We start from the raw sequence: 9,287 nt of genomic DNA, 5'->3' as shown, positions 1-9,287 counted from the left end.
AACAGCTGTGACTCATCAGAGAATGGACATGGGTCTTCTGAGGGTGTCCTGTTGTGTCTGGTATCAGTGGGGGGCCTTTGGGTCCTATGAGTTGAGGGGAGGGGTCTCTGTGAATCACCCACAGACACTTGATCAGTTTGGGATCTAGTGAATTTTCTTCTTCTGTCAGTGGTTTTAATGTTGTGGCTGATCGATGTAATAGTATAAATGTCTCTTGAACTATTGGGTTTGTATTGTATTGCACTTGGAATGCAATCTCTTTTCAGAAAGGGTTTTCTTAACAAGTTGGGATAAAGACTGCTTTGTGTGAATGTCCAGTGTTTGTCGGATGAATCCCTTAGTCATTTTTGTATCACCTGTCTAACATTTGCTTTTGTTCAATTTCAATGGGGGAATTGCAGCTTTGGTAACTCCTTTTAGCAATCAATAATGGCCATGATTTAGTGCATGTCAGCGGAAAAAAAAATCATGTTTCCTTTATTTCTCTACCAAGGACTTCATCCCGCTCTGCAGCCTACTCTGGTCACTGAGTGTATATTTCACAAAAAAAAAAAAAAATACCCTTTTTGTTTTGATAATACTGTATGCAGAAGAATCGGTCGGAACAACATTGTGGTCGCGTATACGCTTTTAAAACTGTCGAGCTCATTTCTGTCTTGCCTTTGTATCAAGAGATATTTCGATGTACCCAAACTGCCCAAGGGTGCACGTGTGTTCTTGTGAACAGCAAAATGTCTAAAAGGTCATTAATAAAGATATTAGTAACTACCTCCATGTCTCATCCGATATTGATTTAGTTATTGCAGAACACTGCAAAGACATGTTTACACTGGTTTTCACAGGAGTTTTTGACTACAAACCATAGACCAAAGATGGAAGCTCCACCTCTTCTGGTTTCTGTCATTTTATGTAGTTAATATAATACTGATGCAATTGCTAATTTTTCTGAGAAGTTTTGTTTTAGTTAGTTATTTGGCTATACAGATAGAAACATATCGCCATATGGGGCGCCGTTTGTAAAGTTGCTCATGTTAAAATGAACATGCAATTTTTCCCTCATTTAGCTCCAAAAGTACAGATGTTCAGATGTTTCTGTACCTCATCTGCAGCGACCTTGTTGGCCCTCTTTCGGACCCGGTCATCACAAATTCAGTCCAAATCTAGAAGAGGATGGTTTCCAGTCACCTTCCTTTAAATCCTGGCTACATGATTTATTATTCCTACTGAAACTGGAGAAAAACAAATTCAGCCTTAGAGGCCGCCCTGAGAAGTTTTATTCACATTGGAAATCACTTCTGGATTATGTCGATAAGCTCCCTGCCACTGAAACTACCCCCTGATCCTATGCTCACACCTTGTATAGTCCACCAACCCCGAACCCCGTTAGATATGACTCTTGGTACTCAACCTGGCCCAGGAATAGTGGGCTGATCAGCTGAACATGCAGAGACACAGGCAGCAAATAACATATTTTACATCCCCTTCTTCATCTGTTTTATATTGTTTATTATTTATTTATTTTGAATAAGTATGTCTTGTTATCGAAAACTGATTTGGTATGTTATGCTGTTGATACATTGTTAAAAGGGTCTTCTCTGGATGGGTGGGATGGGCAAGGGGTTATACAAATGAAAATGAAACTTTCTTTGAATTGATTGTTTACCGCAAATATGAAAAAAAAATAAAATAAAAATCTAAAAGAGGGCCGCACACAATCCGCTATGAAATTTTTAACACTTGAGCTAAGTCTGTCCTGTCCTATGCTGTTCAGCTCCCATACCCCACTGTTACACCAAGACAGAGGACGGGTTCTGTTGTGATCCTGTAGAAGTTTGTGAGTAATAGAAGGTATGGCTTGACATCACACCCCCGAGTGGCAAAAGCATGGTGAAATGTAGCAGTAAATACAGCGAGACCAGGGAAAATGTGGATTATCAGATCATATTAAGGACAATTGGACTTGACAGTGATCCATATGAACTACCAAATAATAAATGGTCCATGAACATTGACATGTGGCTAGAAATCAGTCATGTGTTAACACTGTGAATAGAGCTGGGCTGTAGGACAACTGGTGACTGTCCAGATCAGCAGGGATGACGTCCTTGATGTGCTTTAGCTTCTAAGTGTGATGCTAAGTTTCCTCAAGAGCACGTCAACTTGGTCTGAATCCCGCACCGGCCGCCCTTTCCTGCTTTAGTTTGGTTTTTGAAGTGCTCTATAAAAAAGTTAGATTGGATAGAGTGCGATAGAAGGATATCCCCAAGATACAAATGATCTGCTTTACTCGCTCAGTTTCCCAAACATCTTACATCTTGATTTGTATTTTGTGCCAGTGTTAGAAATAACCCTCAGCTTTTATTCATCTATATCAAACTGTTTTTACCGCTCTTTAAAATTTTGCCATTCATCCACTAAGAACATATTAAAACCAATTTGATGAAACTGAAGAACTATACTTTACAAAATGGCAAAATCATTTCCATTTCAGTGGCTATGTTTCCACTACCTGGATTTGTGAGTTCATGAATTTCACTTTAAATTAAAATACATATACAAATAAAACATGTATGAGAATAAAGTTTGGTACATATAAAATGGGCCATGTTTTTTATTATTATTATTTATGGTGAGTCCAATCAAAAACATGTGGCCCCATTTTCTTGACAAATCGTCATCTGCAGAACAGATTCAGTTCAGATAAATCTTAAATCTAATATTCATTCGAACATATTTAGAGAGCTGTATCACTGTGGTAGTTAAGTTGTAAACTAAAGTATCTTTGCTGCCACTAACTAGGTCAGAACTAATCCCAAATTATATTATATTTTCATCAAAGCCTTTTTAATTAAAATGTCCACGACAACAACTGAAAAAGTTTAGAGGGGTACAGGATTTCTGTGGAATGCTTTCTTCAGAACACAGGGTTGAAACTGTAAATAGAAGAACCATAGGATCAGCTAGCGGCTTGTTATAATGTGAACAAACATTAATAAACACATGAATAATTAACCCAGCATTGAGCTACATTGTCCCTAAAAAATAGCTCCAAAGAAAGAAAGAAAAAATGAATTATGTTTTGCTTTATTTCCATGAAGCTGTTCTTTGTCCATTATGTCTTGGGGAGTATGCATGTGTGTGTATGTGTGTGCTTAAATGAGGGTCTGGGGTATGTTGCACCATGTTAGATACATCAGAGGGAAGATTCTACCATCGCGGGCGGATGTACTATGTTAAAAATACATGTATTATTTCCACCATTAACAGGCCTATAAATGTTATTGCCAACGTCTGTCAATATGTAAAAGGCCCTCACTTAAATATCCCAGCGTCTACTTCCTTTAAATATCTTAAATGAGCCTGTAAAATGCTTTGTAGCCCAATCACCTCATCAGTCATGGAGCTGTGTTTACCTTCTCCTCAGTCTCTGTGTTCATCCATCACCATTGAAAGTTTGAAAGTACTCAAACTTTTTAAAAATTATAAATGCTAGTATTATTAGTCATCATCAGTATTATCATCATAACGTAGTAGAGACTGAGGTAAAGCTATGTGTCAATTAAATTTGTCTATCTAAATGAACATAAATTAAATGAATACATGGGTTTCACAGTATATATGACGCTAGCTGCTATTTTTCTAAGACTTTAGTCTAGGTAAATAGCTAGCATAAGGCTATGTTAACTTCAAACTTCATTCATTTGTAAAGCGGTGTTGAGTGTTATTGAGATTATTGTACACATTAATGATGATATGTCCTCTTAATCTTCTGCTCCAATAACGGTGGAGTTTCCCCCCATGTTTTTCCCAATCCAGCTTTATTCTCTGTTATTGCCACTTCTCTATGGGTGTGAATATTGGTTAGTTGTATCTAACATGGCGCCCACAAAACACGTGACCAGCTCAGAACCAATCAGCATAGCAGGATGGCTCAGACTGTCCAATCCCTAGTTGGCCAGACTCTCTCTAATATATGGCTCTGATCAAACCTAATGTGTAACATTGCCATCCACCGTAGATGTTCTTGGTTGTATTCTCCAGAATATATATGCATTATACACATGTATATATATAAAAAAAACATCTGTCAATCAGTTAGGCTGACAAAAGTTTTCTCTATGCTGTCTTTTTTGATTTTAGATGTTTTGCATTACGACACTTCTGGCCACATTTCTTTAGAGTCAGCCATTCCTTATCCCTGCATGACCCGACCCACACTGCTGAGGAGGAGGGTCAGGACAGATGGAAGAGCTGCAGAGGCAGCAGCAAACTGCAGACTTCCTGTCATTCAGGAGACACCCACGACTTTCTGTGGGATTACACATTGCAGATATCAAGGTACAGTGGTGTCAGCGGTGACATTACCTTACCAGCAGGGTTCAACATGTAAATTTAAACCATTATTACCCTCACTTACAGATCAGTGCGTCTTCAGAGATCAAGGAAGAGGAAACCATTTAGACACAAGCTTTTCTTGGGGCTAGATGAATTACAAAATGCTCCCCGGAGATATGTTTATATTGTTTTAATAGAGCATTATAGGAGGTTTTCTATTAACACACAAAAAAAACAGAACAATTGTGTTTGGAAATTGAATTTTTAACAAAGGTAAGACAAAGTGTGAAATTCGCTATCTTACTTGATGAAGTTTAAATCTCTGAAACTCCGAAGGTAATAAATGAGGTTCGTTCTAATTTTCTTCTCGGAAACCAAGTAATGAGACAATAAGATGAAAAACAGCAGTGAAAAATAATTGGCTTCAACGTGCCCAGATGTTCACCTGACTATAAATACACCATATAGCAGATGCATTCATTAGGGTTTATTCCTTTTCTCTGGAGGGCCAAACGTTCTCCGTTACATGTTTGTCAGCTGGATTCAAATCAACAATTGTCTGACGAAGGTGAAATTAAACTATGGCTTTGTGGATGTGAACTGACAGCGATATAACATGCTGATAAATACTCTTCTGAATGCTCTGATTTGTGGCATTTTACCAACAACGTTGGACAAGGGACATTTTTGTAAACGGTGAACTACTTAGGGGTAAAATGATACAATGATGAAAAAGACAAAATAACTTTGCTCTTGTGATTGTATTTAATCATGCAAGGTTTGTCCCCTGAATAACAGAACATCTGCAAAGTATTGAAAATTGAAAAACAACCAGAGAGCAAATGAGAAGATGAGATTATAGAGAAGAAGTATCACATAAATAATGCCATATCTTTGCCTGTGAAGACAGCGGTTAAGTTGCATGCTGACATTTACTAACACTAAGAGACCGGGGAGGAAAAGACTGCACACAACAAACCTACGAGGAGTCAAGTTAACGAGCTGTGTTGTGGTGGAGCACATATTCACACAATTCAGTTTTTCGCACCATCTCAGTGCCCATGAGAACAGCACTTCTTTGTGTGATATATTTAAAAACCGACTGTAAAAAGCAGCTCAAAACTGAAAATGTGATCAAGTGCGATAACATCTGGACCTTGAGAAGAGCTGGAAGTTCACCAGCAGGAGCAGATTAGCAACAAAGGGACTGTTGATGCTGTTACAAAGGGTTTCTGTTCAGCGCTTTGCCTCAAGTTAGAAAACATTATTTGTAACATGTCACTTTTGTCAGGTTCACAGTTTTTGGTTATTGTTGTGTGCTTTTCTCGGACTCGCCGTCAAACATAATCAAGAAAGTACAGTTTGATCAAGCAAAACGGAAAAGCTTAAGGGAAAAAGAGCAAAACAGAAAACAGCAATGACAAAAAAAAAAAAAGAGTTTGCTGTTGTTTGAAGGCTCCCAGACATAAAGATTATGTAACGTTTTTATGCATTTCAGGCTGATTATTAATAAGTCACAGTTCTTGCATAAAACCTTACAATGTTAAAAATTATTCAAATTATAATACAATAATCTAGCGAGAACAGACGTGAAGAAGTCAGACACTGGTGATCACTCGGCTCTCACCAAACCTGCATGTTGCCTTCAAACGGGGTTGTATTGACCTAAATTTTACCTAAAGTATTTACCCCCTTTGCCAATTGAGGGCATGCACGTGACGTCATAACCAGGGAAAAAGTGAGAGTTGAGCATGGAGATTAGCCCAACATTACTTCTCAGTAAGGCTTCTTTTATTTAGCTACGTTTATCGTAACTAAAACTAACTTAAACAAACTGAAACTGAGGCTAATCCACTTTTCCAAATCCATATACTGGATACTGTTACACATTAATGCTAATGCTAACCGCGAGCTAACACAACGTGAGTTGCGTTTCAGGTGTGCCCAAGCAAAAGTTGCATTTACTACATTATTCTTCACAATGGTTCCACTTACTTCTTGTAATATCCTTGTTGGAGAGGCTTCATTGATAAAGACAGACCAGACTTTGTCCTCTCCGTGTCCTCCTTTGGTCAAATTGTCCATCCAGGTGTAAGTGAAGTAACGTTAGTCCCATCAGTCCGAGTCAACTTTTTAAAACTGTCACGGTCTCGGGGAGTGCGTGTATTAGTATATTCTCTAAAATGTGTTTTCCTCGTCCATTTTTGCCAAAACAGTCCCTTAAAATAAACTAACCGCTGTTTACAGGTTAGTGTTTGAGGCGTTTTGCATTAAATTAAACCCCGCCCCTCAACAAACGTCACAGTGTTTACAAACCGTGAAGGGGTCTACGGAATAGAAATTTAAATATTGTCATTGCTCTAAAAAAACAATTAAAAACTGTTTGGCAACTCCAGAATAACAGCAGCAACATCATACATTCATTCACAAATAAATAAAAATGTTATTAAAAATATAAAATAAAAAGGTGTTGTGGCCTAATAAACAGTCACTAAGGTCACAGGACAAATGACGAACAGGTGAATGAATAACTTCATTTTATATCAGACCAATCAGGTGAATATAAACACAGACAAAAAAGAAAAGTAGCAGACAGAGAAACAATCACATGAATAAACACAGTACAAAAATTAATATTCTAATTAGGCAAAACACATTTACTCAAGTGCTTCCTGAAACAACAAAAATATCTAGTGTTGCTCAGTATATGCTCAGCCGAGATCTGGATAACTTGTTGTTATCTGAGTCAGATAAGAACAAATGAATAGGAATGTCAACCGTTTCCTCAGACTTATTATAACATTATGAGGAAAATATCATTATCTTATCTTCCTATTTCATAACAGGCTCATCTTTTCATTTTATCTCTGTATTCCCTGTATTAAGTTACTCAGTCATTAGTTTCAGGACGGCTCGTGTTACCGTCCACGTCATCAGTTCCATTTGAAGGCAGCTGTACAATCGGTGGTAATTGTGTCTTCCCAAGAGGAAATGCACTTGGGACTGTATGACTTATTACTCTAATAGGAAACCATGCTTCTCCCCAAAAACAGAAACTGAATAACACACTGTTCAATCATTCATTCGTTTTCCATAACCCTGTGTCCTCTGGAGAGACACAATACTCAGTTAACATTAATAATGACACAAATTTGCTGTCTACAGGTGCTTGGCGAAGTGGTAACAGCTTAAAATGCTACGTCACAGTCCAACAGTTGTGAAGAATGTGTTTTGTTAGCTACCAGAAGGACAAAGTGGACAAATATATGGAAATACTAATATTCAAGTCTGATCAGTTTCATTTTCACGACCTGGTGCCTCAACCGATGCGTTACCTCAACTCTCTGTCCAGTAAATGTAGGATTCTCATTGAAGCTCTCAATTTATTGCCATGTATTTCAATTAGTTTAAACAGTGTATGTATTAAAATAAGGATCTATTGGAAGAATATCTGTATTTTTAAGTTCCTGTGATGCATCCATACCTCCTATGAGCTGCAACAAGTGATGGCACACCATCAGCAACTCATATTCAGTCAATCAATCAGTCAATCAATCAATCAATCAATCAATCAATCAATCAATCAATCAATCAATCAATCAATCAATCAATCAATCAAACTTTATTTATACAGCACTTTGCATACAAAAGATGCAGCCCAAAGTGCTTTACATAAAAACAACAACAAAAAACAAACAAAAAAACAATAGACATAAGAGACAACACACATTTGTAAACACACACACACACACGTGCGTAGACGCAGACGCACACACACGCATGCAGATTTAAAAACACTGAGGAAACGCTATCCCACACTCACCACATATGTTTTTTTTTTGTTTGACATAAACACATAAACACAAACCCAACAAACACAGAGGGGACGCACAACATATGCATATATTACACTTGGTCCAAGAGGATCACCCCCTCTAGAGCACTGGCATTGTCTGTCTTAGTAATGACCACTTTTTAACAGATAGGTCTGTTTTCAGCTGGAGTCTTGCTGTGATTCTCTCCATAATAAACACTTTTTTTTTTAACCCTGTCCATTGCGTCATTCTAGGAGGTTGTGGCTTAAACCGAGAAGCTGTTATCATCTCTTTTTATCAGAAACTGGATTCTCAGTAAAGATTTTAAATTTTGTATCTCTTATACTGTCAGAAATTATACCCAGGATGTAAAGTGCTGGCTCCAAGTGGAAAATAGTACCCAGAGTCTGTTTAATTTCCTTTTGAACATTCTTCCAGAAACCTTGTGTTCATGGACAATCCAACAATATATGAGTTAAATCACCCACCACTCCCTCCAATTAAAATAGTGTTTGCATACGCTCTGTACACTTTTCCACAGAAACCTACATGTCTGTTATAATATACAGCGAGTATTAATTAAATAATAAAAAAAAGTAAAACCTGTTTTCATTCAGAAAAGAGTATTTTAACTCATGCTCCAGAGCCTGTTTCTAACATGGAGTGAGTCACAGGATTATCACCACTCGACACTCCTCATCCATTACTGGAAAACCTATTAAAGCATTAAGAATGAGTGGAGCTAGAGATGCAGCAGTGTCTCTCACCAGAGCGCGTCTAATAATGCAGATTAAAGGGAAGCTATATGCTGCAGGGGAGTGCGAGGGATGCAGCGGAGCCGAATTAATAAACTGGGCTGATACTGTAAGCACCAGCTCCAGTGGTGAGGAGTCAGAGCAGCCATGCACGCAGAATCCACAACACAGCTGATACGCCCATAAAGAGTGTGTCTTTCATGCCCTGTGGCCTTTACATTCACACTGGCACGAGTCAAGTTTAAAGGAGGCCAACAAATGGAGATTAAAACATATTCCGAGTGTACGGAGATTTGGAGGTTGAAGGTTAATGCCTGGCTAAATGTTATATTCGCTGTTATTTGGAAAGCCAAGCTTGTTTTTCCCATCCAATGAAATCACA

The sequence above is a fragment of the Mugil cephalus genome, chromosome 8 (genome assembly GCF_022458985.1).
Source record: "Mugil cephalus isolate CIBA_MC_2020 chromosome 8, CIBA_Mcephalus_1.1, whole genome shotgun sequence".
NCBI lineage: Eukaryota > Metazoa > Chordata > Actinopteri > Mugiliformes > Mugilidae > Mugil > Mugil cephalus.
The sequence above is the reverse complement of the archived record's forward strand: the minus strand, read 5'-3'. Positions refer to the sequence as shown.